Raw genomic sequence first — 17,291 nt, forward strand, 5'->3', positions numbered from 1 at the left:
TAGAGCAAATTATAAATCATGTAACAAAATGTATCGTTTTATAAAGTATTCATGTTAATCACAAAAGGGTTTTCCATATTATTAATTGTAAATTTGTTAGTCTAAGTTGGAGACACGTCCTTGGTAACACTCCCACAGAATCAGAGTGTAGGACTAGCACTTGTAACTAGAATCTCTTGTAGGTAGAGCGTGACTGTTGGGTATAGATCTATACGAGACTGACAACCCCGCACCAGCATGTCTATGCGTGACAACGTCATGAAGGATACCGGCCGTTGCGAACCATATCCAGTTAGTTATGGTCGCGAAATTTACTTTTGTAATAATGAATCAAGTGAACTAACCTTATAGTAATAACCGATTTGATTACTGGAGGGTGTTAATAATACCTTCAGGATTTAGTTCACCACATGTTTATTAGTTTTATTTATGTAATAAGGCTAATATACCTCACTGGGAGTAACCAGGGTTTTCTTAAGGAAACTACGTTTAACGATATAAGTATGATAGATACTTGTACACTTCATTTTAGAACGGATAACTAACAACCTACTTTTAGGGAAAATATAGGATTTTCTTGGGATAACTCGGCCTTTCATAATTGGATTGTTTAACAAGTAACTAGCGGATGTTTATATTCATTCCACGACACCTTGGATTGTACATATCTTGTATGAATCTGGATGTCATGGATAGGGATGAAAGTGGGTCCAAACCCAGACCGGATGGACCCGGACCCTGAAAACCCAGAACCGTTTAACAAGATTTTTTAGAACCGATAACCGGACCGGTATATAGGAACCGGTTCCGGTTCGGTTCCGGGTAAAGTGGGTCTAGAACCGAAAAACCCGGAAATAGGAAAGTAGGTAAGGTGGAACCGGGTAAAATGAGTTTAGAACCGGAAAACCCGGATTTTTTTATTTTTATTATTAATTTTTTTTTGTAATTACCTCAATCGCATAATTTTTCAACCGTTATAAAAAAATTAATAAACAAAAAATTACATTTAGGTTCTTGAAGTCATTATTTTTTTTAAAAGTAACGTGATATAATAAAGTTGGTTTAATATTACTGTGAAATATGAGCTTTTAGTTATGTGATTGTCATATATACTGTACGTTCATAGGGATGAGTTAATTGTAACATGATTAGAGGTTCTAATTAAAAAAATAGTTAGAATAATTAAACAACAAAATGAATATATAACCTTTTGTAAAAGATCCACTGTAAATAGGCTAAAAGCTTATAGAACTTTAACTCGTTAAGCCAACAAAACAAGTTGATACTAAAAATAATAAAACTTTCGATTTCACCCTTTTTGATCAAATACACTATTATAAATTAAAATTCACTCAAATCAAACACCATAACTTATTACAGAAGTTATTACAGTATAATGTATTTAAAAGATTGCATAAGCCAATTTTTCAAAATTTCCTACAAATGACGAAATCACCATTTCTAAATAAACCATTCTTTAACATATAAAACCAAACTTATAACCATTTATCTAATATTAATATTACATATAAATTATGGTTCTTACAAATAAAGTTCACCAACAGGGGAATGGGAGATAGGCTGAGATTTTGTTAGATGAATATCATGCTTTATATCTGTGAGTTTTCCATTACTTCAATGTTTTCTCTTTTTTTTTCTCTCTCTTTTTTTAATTATGAGTGCTCATATGCAAATTGAGATTATGATAAACAACCATCTCCAATCCTACATCCATTTTCTTTAGATAAAAAATGTATAAATAATATTTCATCTTTAACCGACACTATTTTTTATACAAATTTCTATACCAAAAATATGTTCCTAGTATATTCATTTTTTAAAGCTTATATAGATTATGATAAAATACCCATCAATTTATAAGCTTTTTTACATATTTATTTATATTTTCTATATAAAAACTTTATAAAACGTACAAAAATCGGTTCCGGTCCATTAAACCCGGTTCCGTTTTTTTTACATATCCAGTTCCAAAAATCGGTTCTGATTTTTTTTACCCGGAATACCCAGTCCCGTTGGACCCGTACCCGAAAAACCCGGAACCCAGATAAGACTAAATTTGGAACCCAATACCTGAACCGTTTAAACATTTTCCGGTTATACCGGTTCCGGTTCCGGTCCGATTCCGGTTCTGGTTTTTCAGTTTTATAACTCATCCCTAGTCATGGAAGGAATGGGTTTTCAAACACACTTTCCATAAGAAAGTATAGGATTTTCTTGAGAAACATTTTTCAAAAAGACCAACGAAACATTTTCCCACCAAAACTAAATGCTTATGAACTCACCAGCTTTATGCTAATATTCTTTTAAAACTGCTTGTATTCTCAGGGAATTAGTAGGCAGGTACTTTCAGGAGATTGGAGAAGTCGGAGCGTTAGAGTCACGACTTTCTAGTTTACTTTGGATATGAACAAAACTATGTATTAAGACAATGTAAAACCTTTTTCATATATGTATTCAATGTCTGATTGTGTTTACTATGCTTGCTATGATACAATTGTTGTGATACTACGCATGACGTCAACCACCCCCGAACGTTTCCGTCGTTCCTATTTGGGGGTGCGACATTAGTCATATGTGATTCTTTTTGATTTAACATTTCTGATCAAGGATCGTTTAATCACATGTGTTTGTCAAAATCATAGGTTAATTCTTTCTTAACTGATTTTGAATATAATCACACATAATTTTCCAAATAATATGTGATAACATTCATAATCACATGCCATTGTGCAAATAAATCATTATACAAGAGTTTATGTCTTTGTATAATTTTTCTAATCACATGTGTTTATATTAATATTGATATGTTTAATCACATATTATTCTATTGCATTTTTTGCTTTTATATGTATAATCATATGTGATTGAATATTCAAATTATGTTTATGTTTGTTATCACATGTGATTGATGTATAAACCATACATTGTTCATAATAAATGCAAATTAATCATATGTTAATTATTTCATAAATGATTATGAATATAATCACACATGATTTTCCAAATAATATGTGATTACATTCATAATCACATACGATTGTGCAAATAAATCATTATACAAGAGTTTATGTGTTTGTATAACTTTTCTAATCACATGTGTTTATATGTTTAATCACATATGTGATTGAGAAAATGTTTATAATCATATGTGATTTAAACTATATTGTCATAATGCCATGTCATTGTCTAAATCATATGTTATTATATAGATAATCACATGTGATTGTTGATATCACATCTTATTGTACACAGAACAAGGGATTTTATAACTGTTAGAAATATCAAAGTCATATGTGATTTAAAATGAAAGATCATCTAAAATTTAATTTACAGTTAAACAAAAAAATAGAGATTTTTTTGTAAAGTAATAAACTACATATCAATATTAAGTTTCACATATCCATGATATCATATGTTCAAACATTTATCTAATTAAAGCCTCATCATCGTCTTAATAAAGTAGCAAACATTCATCTAATTAAAAAGTAAACATTGTCTAAATAAATAAACAATCAAATTATCCATTGACAGACAGCCGTTCAAACTTCACCATTTCCATCTTCACCTTCAACATTCTCCACTTCCATCGTCACCTTCATCTTCATATTTACCACTTTGCCTTCAATCATCCTTATTAACAGTCATTCAACCTTTTATGGATTTCTGCACCAGCTTTTCTTTGATCGCTTTCTCTTTTCTGTTTATTTTTTTTGTTGTACTCATGAGCAAGTTCCATGATATCATCCTTCAAGAATTTAATTTCATAATTTGTCAATGCATAATCATATCTGGTTCTCACCTAATCAAGTAATGCATCTTGAGTTCCTTCTTTTGGGAATCCAATTTTGTATTCTGTTTGACCCATATATGTTTCCATGTATCTCATCACAAATACTCCACAATCTCTTTTGTTATTTTTAGTTTTACATATCAGATGTGGTATTTGTGTTCTGATATTTGGGTCTTGAAGGGCATGACATATTGGATGATTGATCTCATGCAAATATCTCAAGAAGTATTTTTTTTCTGAAAATAAAAAAAAATATAAAGTTAGTCACATACAACTAAACATATAGAAAATGTTATTTATATTTATATAATCAGATATGATTAAAAATAATTTACATAATCAAATGTGATTACGAGCATGAAATAATGTTTTATCCTTGAATTCAAACATATAATCACATGTAATTTACAAATGTTTATTCATATTTTCTATTAAATCATATTTGATTTTTTATGTAATGACATTTTATTATAAATATTTTATTCAATCACATTTGATTGTCTTACATAATCACATATGATTACTTACCTAGTTTTTAAGTACAAGCATGTACTTACCTTTTATTGTTGCTGCTGAGATGTTGTTGTCTAGTATCACAGTGTATGCATTTTTTGTGTTAAAAACAAATACAAACATGTGTTCTAGCCAAAAACAGGGAAAAATATATGTATTTAAATATGTGTTGTCATATTTAGAAAGGATATACACTATAATAAGAATAATAAGTTTTTTTAAAAAAAAAACTTACAAGATCAACATTTTTAATTTTTGTTTTTTCTTCGTCTTAATTTAACCAATCTATAAGGTATTTCATGAATATATTGTATCTGTTATTGTCTTTTTCCTTTGCTTTCCGTTTCATTTTTCCTTCATTTCTTTATATATCTTTTTTTTTCTTCTCATCTTTTGTTGGTTTTTGAATTGTCTTATCCTCAATGTACTTTGTCTAAATGGCGAATCATGTGTGATTCAGTCTATAATGATATATGTATTTAAACAACTTTTATTAATTTAGTGTTAGAATCACATATTTTTAACTTACAGTGAGTTGGACACCGAAGAATACTCTATAAGGAGATTTTTTAAAGTCTCAACCTTTCTTGTGGTAATTTAGTAATTCAGCCCATGAGTCTATAACATCGGAAAACATATATTCTCCTGGATACAAGCTTTCAAATACATATCAGAAAACTTCTTGTTTGTTTTCTATAAACAACACTTGATCACTATAAATATAAAAAATCATTTTGTTAGTTTATATTGTTATATTCATAAGTGTAATCACGTCTGATTGATCCATGTTGAAAAAATATACTTAACAAAACATTTTAATCATACGTGATTATGTTTGGTAATCAAATGTTATTAATCAATGTTTAACAAGTATGTTTAATGTGATTATTAGATTCATAACTTTAATCACATGTGTATTCATAACTTTAATCACATGTGATTGATTAATGTTGAAAAATTATAGTTAACAGAAATTTTAATCATATGTGATTATGTTCAGTAATCATATGTGATTAATCCATATTTATCAAGTAGGTTTTAATGTGATTATTATATTCGTAATTGTAATCACATGTGATTGATCACTGTTAAAAAAGTATACTTAACAGAACTTTAATCATATATGATTATGTTAGATAATCACATTTGATTAATAAATTTTAAACATGTGATTAATAAATGTGATTTTTTGTAAGTGTTGAGGTTTTCTGGTTGGGTATTTTTCTGTTATTTATATGTGATTATTGTTAGAAATATTATAATGATATGTGATTATATACATAACATGAAATGAAAGTAAATTAAAAAAAGCAGATAATTACATGTAATCAAATTTGATTTAGCGTTTAAGAAATATTGAAATCATATGTGTTTACAGTTATAAACATATGATAGTGTACAAAAAAAATATTACCTCTAGTGGTGTGAGTTGGGTTATGTTCAGATCATATTATGGCATGAAACTTCTCTCTTTTTTTTTCTATGTATTCTATCATTGTCTTTTCATAAATAGAATTGACCTCATCATTGTTTAACATTTGGGAATATTGGATTTGTTGTGTGTTGGCAAGAATACTTGTCACAACGTTTTGTATTGTTTTGTCAACAATATATGTGTTTATATTTTCTATAAAAATCACACAAATGAAAAAAATTAGTATTCATAGGTTGTTATAATTATATGAGATTATAACATATGTTGTTAAAAATATATATGATTATAATCACATGTGATTATAATATAGGTTGTTACAAATATATATATATATATATATATATATATATATATATATATATATATATATATGATTATTATCACATGTGATTATAACATAGGTTTTTACAGTTATACGTGATTATGATCACATGTGAGTGATTATAGTGACATGTGATTATAACATATGTTGTTAAAATTATACGTGAATATAATCACATGTGAGTGATTATAATGACATGTGAGTATATCACAGGTTGTTACAATTATATATGATTATAACCATATGCTATTTATAACAAATATAATCACATCTGATTATAACATATGTAATCATATATAATCATATGTGAATGTAATCAAATGTGATTATAATAACATTTGTAATTGTATATAATCATATGTGGTTGAAGCTCTTTCGTGAATTTTTATGAATTGTAATCACATATTATTAAAACAGGTTAAGTGTTGTTTAATTTTATAATCCTAGGATATCATAATCATTTGGTCATTTAAATAATTATATGTGATTATACAAAAATATATCATATGTGATTATCAAATTACATCCAAATGACTTTTAAATTGTACAATTTACATACAACAAGATAATTTGAAATATTTAATACATAAATTATGAACGTATTCATTAATTTATAACATATTCTTCTCCTTCAAAACTGAATATTATTATTCAATGATTTATAACACCTGATTATAACATATTCTTCCATTCACAACTGAGTATTATTATCTGATAATTAATATAATATTTTCACTAGATAATAATATTCAGCACCTTCTTCTTCACCAACATTTTTTAACATCAATTCATAAATATATACTGATCATATAATGTTAATCATATATGATTGTATAAATATAATTTTAATAATCATATATAATTCATAAATATATATTGATATTTACCTCCTCTAACACTCTGTACATATATAGTTTTTCCTTTTTCTTTATTAGTATTCTTACCTTCCAGGTTCTTCCCCTCCACAGCTTTCGTATCGTCCAAATTCTTCCCCTCTACAACTTAATACAATTAGAAAAGTTTATTAATTATTTGCAACTTGTACAAAGATATTATTTTGATATGTACATATAATCACATGTGATTATAACATATGTAGTCACATGTGATTATAACGTATGTAATCATATCTATTATATAAATGTATAAAAATGTATATTATTGATTACCTTCTCTTCAACATTCTTCCCATCTAGATTTTTACCCTCCATAACTTAATATAATCAAAAATTTTGTTAATCACATGCGATTATAATATATACAATCATGTGTGATTATTATCCATGTGATTATAGAAAATATAATCATATGTGATTATTACGTATGTAATGATGTAGAATCATATTTGAATATAATCATATGTCATTATAATATATGTAATGATATATAACCATATGTGGATATAAAAACATGTGATTATATCATATGTTATTATATATAAATATCAATATTTTTTTAATGATCATATGTGATTATACAAAAAACATATCAACATTCGTAAAGAATATGTAGTCACATGTGATTATAACATATGTAATTATATCTATTGTATAAATGTATATTGTTGCTTACCTCCTCCTTCAACATTTTGTGGTTGTTCTCCATTTTATACTTCTCATGTTTCAGTATTGTTCCCATCTAGATTGTTACACTCCACACCTGAATATAATTAATAAAAAGAATTTAATCACATCTAATTATAACATATGTAATCATATGTGATTATAAAAATGTTTATATGTGATTATAACATATGCAATCATGTACAATCACATCTGTTTATAACATATGCAATCATATGTGATTATAAAAATAATTATATGTCATTATAACATATGTAATCATATATAATCATATGTGAATATACTCACATTTGATTATAATATATGTAGTTAATATTCAAATATTATTTACTAATATATACTGGTTTTACCTATTTTTTGAACATTCTCTTTTCCCATATCGTCAATACTTTTTTTCCAACTTCTTCATGTATATTTCCACCAAAACGTGTATATAAATAATATATGTATCTAATATTCAAATATTATTTACTAACATGTGATTATCACATATGTAATAATGTAGAATCATGTCTGAATATAATCATATGTCATTATAACATATATAATGATATTTAATCATATGTGAATATAACCACATGTGATTATATCATATTCTATTATATATAATAATCAATATTTTTTTAATGATCATATATGATTATACAAAAAACATACCAACATTTATAGAGAATATGTAGTCACATGTGATTATAACATATGTAATCATATCTATTGTATAAATGTATATTGTTGCTTACCTGCTCCTTTAACATTTTGTGGTTGTTCTCCATTTTTTCCTTCTCATGTTTCAACATTGTTCCCATCCAAATTGTTACCCTCTACACCTAAATATAATTAATAAAAATTGTTAATCACATTTGATTATAACATATGTAATCATATGCGATTATAAAAATGTTTACATGTGATTATAACATATGCAATCTATAACGACCCAATTTTTCACGTCCAAAAATTTCATTTTTGATTAAGTGATTTGCAAAACATTTATAACATAATATCATCCAATCATATCATTTCATAAAAACATGTCCCGTGTCTGAAAACCGAACCGTAAAAACATAATAATGTTAGAGTACAAATCCCAGAATAACTCATAGTGCGGAAAACAACGTGTGTGTATGATGTGCCGCTACCGCACCAGCTCCTTCCCCTTAGTTGAAGAGGTACCTGAAACCAAAACTATAAACTATAAGCACGAAGCTTAGTGAGTTCCCCCATCGTACCACATACCATACAATCACATAACATACATACTGCCGGGCAATTCTGGGGTGCCCGACCTACCCGTTACGACCATTCTGGGGTGCCGACCTACCCATACGACCATTCTGGGGTGCCGTCCTACCCATGCGGCGATTTTGGGGTGCCGTCCTACCCGTGTCAAGCCATTCTGCGGTGCTGTCCTACCCGCCGGTCCTAACAACCGACCCTCGGGGGCTATTCCACCCCCTACTTCTACTATCACATTTATCATAACATAAACATATTATCAGACATATCTGGGGTGTCCGAACTACCCTACGGTCCTAACAACCGAACTTGGGGACTATTCCCCTCCTACTACTACTATCACATATAACATATCATGCCAGCATATAAACATATCATCACGTACTGTCAGACATATCTGGGGTGTCTGACCTACCCTTCGGTCCTAACAACTGAACTCTGCTACTATCACATACAACATATCATGCCAGCATATAACATATAAGGTAGTAGCAAACCTAGATGAATATCACAAAGACAAACATCTAACATACGACTCCTACTAGTGGGGCGACATTGTGGCCGTAGACCCACCGCTACTGGAAGGTAACTCACCTCACAATAGCTGCTGAACTATGCGGGAATCCTCTGACTGCTGCCACTGCTGCTCCGGAAATCCTTCGGCTATAATTCCCACAATACACTTAGTCATACACTGCTAACTGTTCTTAGGGTAAAATGACCATTTTACCCCTGACTAAGTCAAAGTCAAAGTTAACTTCCAGTTGACCTGACTCGCCGAGTTGGCTCGCCAACTCATCGAGTCCCTATCCTTCCATTTGTCCTTATACTCGTCTCTACTCGTCGAGTTAGGCGATGACTCGACGAGTTTTCCATATAAATGAACATCGACTGAATCCTCATTCGAGTCGCCGAGTTGTATGAACAACTCGTCGAGTTCATCTTCGACTGATACACAGGTCCTGTCCTTGACTCGCCGAGTTGTATGAACAACTCGTCGAGTTCATCTTCATCCTTAGAAGATTGCCTTGGACTCGCGGAGTCCGTTCATGCATTCGCCGAGTCCCATGAACTTCCAGAATGATGGCTAAGTCCAGAACGTTGGGTCACTCCCCGGGACCCTCCCTAAAACCTTTCCACACTCAACTGGGTCCTTTGACCCTCAACTGATATGGGACAGAAACCTTGGACTCACCGAGTCGGTCACATCCCCTCACTAAAACTTCGATTTCTGATGTACAACCCCTGATCAAAAGATAGATTTATGCTTCTACAATCGATCTAGCATGTAAAGTTACAACCTTTACGTGCTTACTTAGGACTTTGAGCTCAAAAGGTCCTAAAACAAGCTGTTACAATGCATGGGGCCTTCTTTGAGTGCAAAAGTCACTCCTTTCTACCTTATAACCCCTCTAAGGACCTAGATCTGAAACATCAACCCCCAACCATGCTTGCAAACATGGTTGGTGACCAAAATGGCTTAGAAAAGCCCTAAAACTCCACAAAATGGGATCTATCAAAAGGGCATACAAGGTATAGAATTTATACCTTCTGAAGACTGCAATGATGTTCAAAATCGGATCCTTCTAGCCTCCTCTTGATCCTTCAAGCTTTTCCTTCCTTCCTTGGATCACAAAAGCACCAAAATCACTCCAATTGCCTTAGATTGCTTTAATAATGGCTAGGTCAAATTGATTGCACCAAAATCAATTTTGCAAAAATAATTCGCCCCTTGCAGTTGGTCAAATAGATCGTCTATGCGAGGCAGAGGGTAACGATTCTTGACCGTCAGTTTGTTGAGTTCTCTGTAGTCGATACACATACGGAATGATCCGTCTTTCTTCTTAACAAACAAGACTGGTGCTCCCCAAGGTGAGAAACTTGGTCTTATAAAGCCCTTGCTGAGCAGTTCGTTAAGTTGACCAGATAGTTCTTGCATCTCTGTTGTTGCTAATCGGTAGGGCGACTTGGCTACTGGGGTAGCTCCTGGGACTAAGTCGATTCTGAATTCGACCTATCGTTGCAGAGGTAATCCTGGTAGCTCTTCTAGGAAAATGTCGGGAAATTCGCTCACTACTGGAATGCTCTTTTGTTCCTTCGTCTCTAGGCTCGTATCGATGACGTGAGCATGGAATGCATGGTATTCTTTACGCAGATACTTTTGTGCTTGAACACTTGAGATAATACGAAGACTCGCACCGGGTTTGTCTTCGTAGACTATAAGAGTTTCGTTAGATGGGAGGTTTAGACGAACTGCTTTCTCGAAGAACATGATGTTGGCACGATGAAGACTTAACCAATCCATGCCGATGATAACGTCGAAGCTTTTAATTGAGACCGACATAAGATCGATCGGGAATGAATGGTTATCTAGAGTTAGGGTACAACCTAAGTATATGCTATTCGTACTTTCTGTTTTTCCATTAGCCATTTCTACTGTGAATTGTTCTTTGAGTGCGTGTGGTGGTTGTTTAAGCATGCGAGCAAATTTATGATTCACGAAGCTTCGCTCCGCTCCACTATCAAACAGAATGCATGCATAGGAGTTATCGAGGAGGAACGTACCAGTCACCACTGTCGGGTCAGCAACTGCTTCCCCGTGGCCTATAGCTGGTACCCTTCCTGCTCCACCATCATTCTTTGCTTTGGGGCAGTCCCTCTTATAGTGGCCTGCTTCTCCACATCCATAGCAGGTCGGGCTCACGCCAGAGCTGGGGACTTGGGTGATCGGCTTTGCCGGGAATTTACAGAAACGGACGGTGTGTCCTTTCCTGTTGCCGTTGTGGTGGAAGTTGCATTTGTGCCAGTCGCTTGGCACTGTCGAAGGTAGTGGGGTTTGATGATAGGACATTCCCCTGGTACGGAGGCACTAGCCCCCATACGTACCTTTCGATCTTTTTCCCTTCAGTGGGAACCATATTGGGGCAGAGGGCCACCAGTTCGCTGAATCTGGCGATATAAGCAACCACGTTGGTGCCCTTCATGGTCAGGCTCCAAAGCTCCTGCTCCAATTTCTGGACTTCGCCCCTTGGGCATTATTCCTCAATCATGAGGTCTTTCATTGTTTCCCAGCCCATGTCGTTGGCTACGACGAGGGTTAGAACTTTAACGTGGCCGTTCCACCATGTCATAGCCTTTCTTTCAAAAGTGCATGAGACATATTTGACTTTGCTCGCAGCAGGGCATGAACATATTTCGAAGACTGATTCAGTCTTCTTGAACCATTGCGAGAGGGCAATGACTCCGCCGGTCCCATGAAAGGACTTCGGCTTGCAGTTGGTGAAATCCTTGTAGGAGCACTCTCTCGAGCGCATAGGGGTTTCAACCGGAATGGAGTTAACAGGGGTCCCACCTCTGCTGGCGTTCGTAGAGTGATACTGAGCCATGGCAGTTGCCACTGCTGCGGCTACGGCAGCATTCAGGGCTGCAGTATCGATGACCGGAGGCGGAGGAGGCGCAGGGTTATTCCGGGTAGATTTGCGAGGAGGCATCTTTCAGCTAAAAGTTTATAAAGATAAGCAAAGTGGTAAGAATCAATTTGTAAGTAAGGTGAGAGTGACACATGGACTAACTAACCATAGCCCCACAGTTTGAATAAGTGTTTGAGATCACAACAATGAATATTAGTAGGAAAACACAAGTGTACAGATTTTTCCACAGATTAGATAGACGTCAATATTACTGGTATTACCGATGTAACAAGTTCAAGGAAAATCGACCTAACAATAGGTCTTACATCATACCATACGGACATGTTTGACAGTTCTTAGATTCCTAATTAGAGTACTGAAAGTTAGGAATATTTTACAGACAAGTGCTACTTAAAGCACAAATGTTAAAGGCTATTCCTTAACCAAAAGACAGAGATGTACTAGACATCATCTAATGGCGATGGGAATTCCTCGGGCGAGTCTTGAGGTCTGACACTTGACGAAACACCTCTTGCAGGTGTCGCTCCTGAGCCCTCTGGCGGGCTCGAAGTTCCAAGACTTCAGCTCGGGAGGCAGCTAGCTGTTGCTGCAGGGTTTCATTGGTTCTCCGGGTCCGTTCCATGTCTTCTTCAAGACGACAGATGTGGACTGTGTTGACACCAGAGTTGGCATCAATCTCCATGACCCGGTCGATGGCTGCTCGACCTTGCTCAACATTACGAGCTATTCTGCGGATAATGATGGGCAGAGCTCGATCCACAGAGCCACCATCGCTAACGTGGTAAAAGGTTCGGTCCCCAAAGTAAGGTAAGGGTTGACCCTGTTCGTCACTCCAGCGATTCAAGTTGGTTGCCCACAAGGGTGTAGGACCTGGAAAAGCTGGTCGGGGGTTGTTGTTCGGGGCTTGACCTACTAGCGGTAGGTTGTTGACTTCAGGCTCGGAGTCGGATCCATCAGAAAAGCCTTCTGTGAGGTGATCATCCAAAGGGATTGGATGCTCATCTTCGGGCTCTTCTTCGATCCACCCTGCATTGCCTTCATTTGGAAAGTACGGGTCGCCGTGATGGAATCTAGCCATTTAAATCTACGCGAGAAAAGAGTTATAAGAATATAGTATATATGTAGCTAGTAGTACAAAATACACCTATAGTATTTTAAGTTTAGGCTCTACTGATTATTCTTGTGGTATTGTTGGTAAGTTTTTAGACTTGTTAACATATCACAACTATTATAGGGCATATGCTAATCACTCCTCGGACCAGCATAGTTGATCAGGCTATGCCATTCCCAGGACTGACCATACATCCCCGAGCTCACTTGTGATATTTAACAATCGTAATACTTTTGTTCTTGTCATTGTGACACCGATTTTAGTATGAATGCAGACTAGTATACTTAATTAAATATTTTAATATTTAAAGTATAGACTCTTGGTCAGAGTGCTTTAATCCCTAATGGATTTATAGTTTAGTATATCTTTTATGGGTTGATATACTTAATTCACTATAAACAATGCTCTGATACCAATCTGTCAAACCCCAAAACCAAGAACGGCGGAAACGTTCTGGGGCGGAGGACCTCATGTAGAGTATCACAACACAGTAAAAGTAAACAAGCAAACAACATCATCCATTGCATTAAATATATAATTTTAATACAAGCGTGTTCTGAACAGTTATAGACACCAAAAATATAATGTAAATCAAAATAATAAGATGAGTCTTGGATGCGCTCCATCTTCTCAAAAGCTGGCCTTGGTACCTGTCTACTGATGACCTGAGAATACAAGTTATTTTGAAAGAGTTTATCAGCATTAAGCTGGTGAGTTCATAAGTATTTTAGTGTCGGTGTTTGTTATCAAAACGTTTGAACATGTCTCAAGTGTAAGTTTATAAAATGTATGTAAATGTTTGTAAGTTTTTGTAAAAGTTTGAATCTTTCAGAAAAACCTATATTTTCTATTAAAGTAGCCTTCTACCAAGGCTTAACTGTTTTGTATGCTCGTTTGTTGTAAAAGTGTGTAATTTCCCAAGTGTAACTATCATTTAACAAAATATAGTTTGTACATTAATGTTTAAGTGAAATAATCACTAAATAAATGTAATGGGTAAATTATTGTAGTACTGTAGTGTTGTATTATAGGAACTACTGCTATACTAACTACCTTAAACCAGATTTATATTAAGGTATCATGTGACTAATTGCACCATACTATCGACTGGTAACAACGACATACGAATGGTCGTAATAACGGAATGACGTTTGGCGCCCGCAGACCTGCAGGTCCAGCTGTAGCTAGCAGCAAGGTGTAGAATAGTCAATCCAGTATAGATCTATACGCAAACTCACGCTCTCCCTTCAAGAGACTCTGGCTACAACTCGGGCCATGGCATTTAAGTCATGCTCCGATTCATATCACAATAATGAACGTATTCTTGTATATGTAATGTAATGAACTGTTCTAGTATACTTGTATATGTTCTTTCTCTAGTATAGTTGTATATGTTCTCTGTCTAGTATAATTTTATATGTTCTCTTTCTAGTATAGTTGTATATGTTCTCTTTCTAGTATAGTTGTATATGTACTCGTAGTAATAAGTATTGACTCATGAATGAACTGACTCATTGATCTAGAAATTGTAGTAGTATGATCCTGTGTTACCCCGATGGTAACTTACTAATGATGTACTGATACGCATGAATAAAGGAGTACTTTTATGTCTATATATGTACATTTGATATATAATTAATACTGAAACGACCTTCGGAAGGCTACCCGAAATCCCACCAGACCACATCCAAATCGAGAAAAAGGAAATAGGGCGGATGGCCTTCCTAAGCCCTTTAAACATTGCTTATATATCTATACATATATGGGCATGCAATTTATAAGAAATATAACAAAGTTTAAATAAAAGTATTTGATACGTAAAAGAGTTTGTAAAGCAGTTTGAAGTAAAACAGTTTGAACAGTAATAAAATCATTGGTTTTGTAGTTACTAATCACATGTGATTGATGTAATAACTATAAGTATTTAACTTGTATTCCCCCCCCCCCCCCCATAAAAGCATTTAAAACACTAAAAGTATTTCAAAGGTTAATTAAAGGGGTATGAACTCACTTGTGGTGAGTGGATTGGATTGAAGTGTCGGATACCGTGCTAGGTGGCAAACGGAGACTTGTTCACACGCACGAGCCTAGTTATCATATAATGAGCATACATATAACTAATTAGCCAAATAATAACTAATGAAATAAGTTGGGACACTCTAGAACATGAAAACACTTTGTATAAGTGTTATAGGTCCTAATGGTTACCTCTAGGTTGTTGTGGGACAAGGCTAAAGGGGTTTAATGCTTCCAAGGACCTTGTATAGGTGTTTACTCCTCAATAAAATCCACACAAGGAGTTTACGGTCATAAACCCTTGAGTTTATGGCCGTGAACTCCCAACTTGGGGGTATATGGTGTTTTGAAGTGCTATTTGATTTCTAGAATAAGTTCTACTTGGTGGTTTAGTTCTTTGGGTAGTTTAGGGCATAGAAACACTCCATTGAGGAGTTTACGGCCCCAAGGCCAATTCCCTTAGAGTTTACGGCTGTAAACTCTCATGGGATGGGTATTTTTATTCTTTCAAGCCCCAAGCACAAGTAGGATAATTTCTAGGCATTTGTTTAAGGCTAAAGAGGACCCTAGGCACACTTTGGTGCCCTTGTTTGGAGTTTACGGCCTATGAGTATTCCTTGGCCGTAAACTCACTTTGAGGGGTTCTCTTGATGTTTTAAAGTCCACAATTTAGCTAGGAATAAATTGGGGTTAATGTCTAAAGCTTTAGGAGTGGTTAGGGCACATTTTGGCCCTTGAATTTGGAGTTCACGGTCCAAGAAGTTCTTGGGCCGTGAACACCCTAAGCTTGGTGTTTTTGATTGTTTTCTAGCCTCAAATTTACATATTTGCAAGCCTAAGCTAGTTACTTATCAAGGGAATGGGACTAGATAGCCTTTAAGCTTCATTTTGGAGTTTACTCCCCAAGAACGTTCTTGGGCGGTAAACTCCCGAATCTCACGTATTTGACATGTAATCTATGTTATTTAGCATATAATAAGCATTATAAAACAACTAGAGAAGTGTACTCACGATTTGGGATGAAAACCCGAAGATCCGTGAGAGAGAAAATGGCTTTTCTCTAGTTGGAAATGTGAATAATGAATGAATTTGGTTCAAAAATCTATTTATAGTCCTGAGATATTTTTGACTGAAAATATTTTTATTCCTGAAATGATTTCTAATATAACAGAGTGTCGGAATAACAGTGTTGCACAAAACCATAGTGCATCCACTCTCCTGATATTTACTGAAGTGTAAACCCTGGATTACTCCAACTTATACGAAAAGTCTGAAAATTGACTATGACTGTTATAACTTCTATTGAAGTGATATTGTTTGTACATAATGGAAATTTCGGGTTGTCACAAAAGGGGTCTAGAAAAAGACAAGGCAGGAGAAAAAAAGGAAGCATGAAGGATCTTCAAAATCCAACAAAGAAAGGAAATTCTCAAAAACTGAAGAAGGAAAAGGAGGTGAAACCAAGTGGTGTGAGAAGTGTAAAAAGAAGCACTTCGGGAAATGTAACGAGGAGGTGACTTGCTACAAATGTGGAAAGACAGGGCATTACGCCAGCAAGTGTGCGTCCAACAAGAAGATGTGTTATGGATGTAACAAAGAAGGGCATATCTCTAGGGATTGCCCAAAGAAAAACGAGGCAGCAAGGCCAAACACGCCACCAAGGCCAAGGGCACTCCACATGATCCTTGACGAAGAAGAAAACCATGCGAGGAATCAAGGATGAGGACTTCATATCTGAAGATTAAGTTATGCAGTAGCCATAGTATCGTATCATGTAGCCTATTAAAGGCATAGTTTAGGGTGAACTTGAACACCTATGTAATAGTTTCAAGA

This window comes from Lactuca serriola, chromosome 8, assembly GCF_051521515.1.
Source record: "Lactuca serriola cultivar US96UC23 chromosome 8, Lser_US96UC23_V15, whole genome shotgun sequence".
NCBI classification, from domain to species: domain Eukaryota; kingdom Viridiplantae; phylum Streptophyta; class Magnoliopsida; order Asterales; family Asteraceae; genus Lactuca; species Lactuca serriola.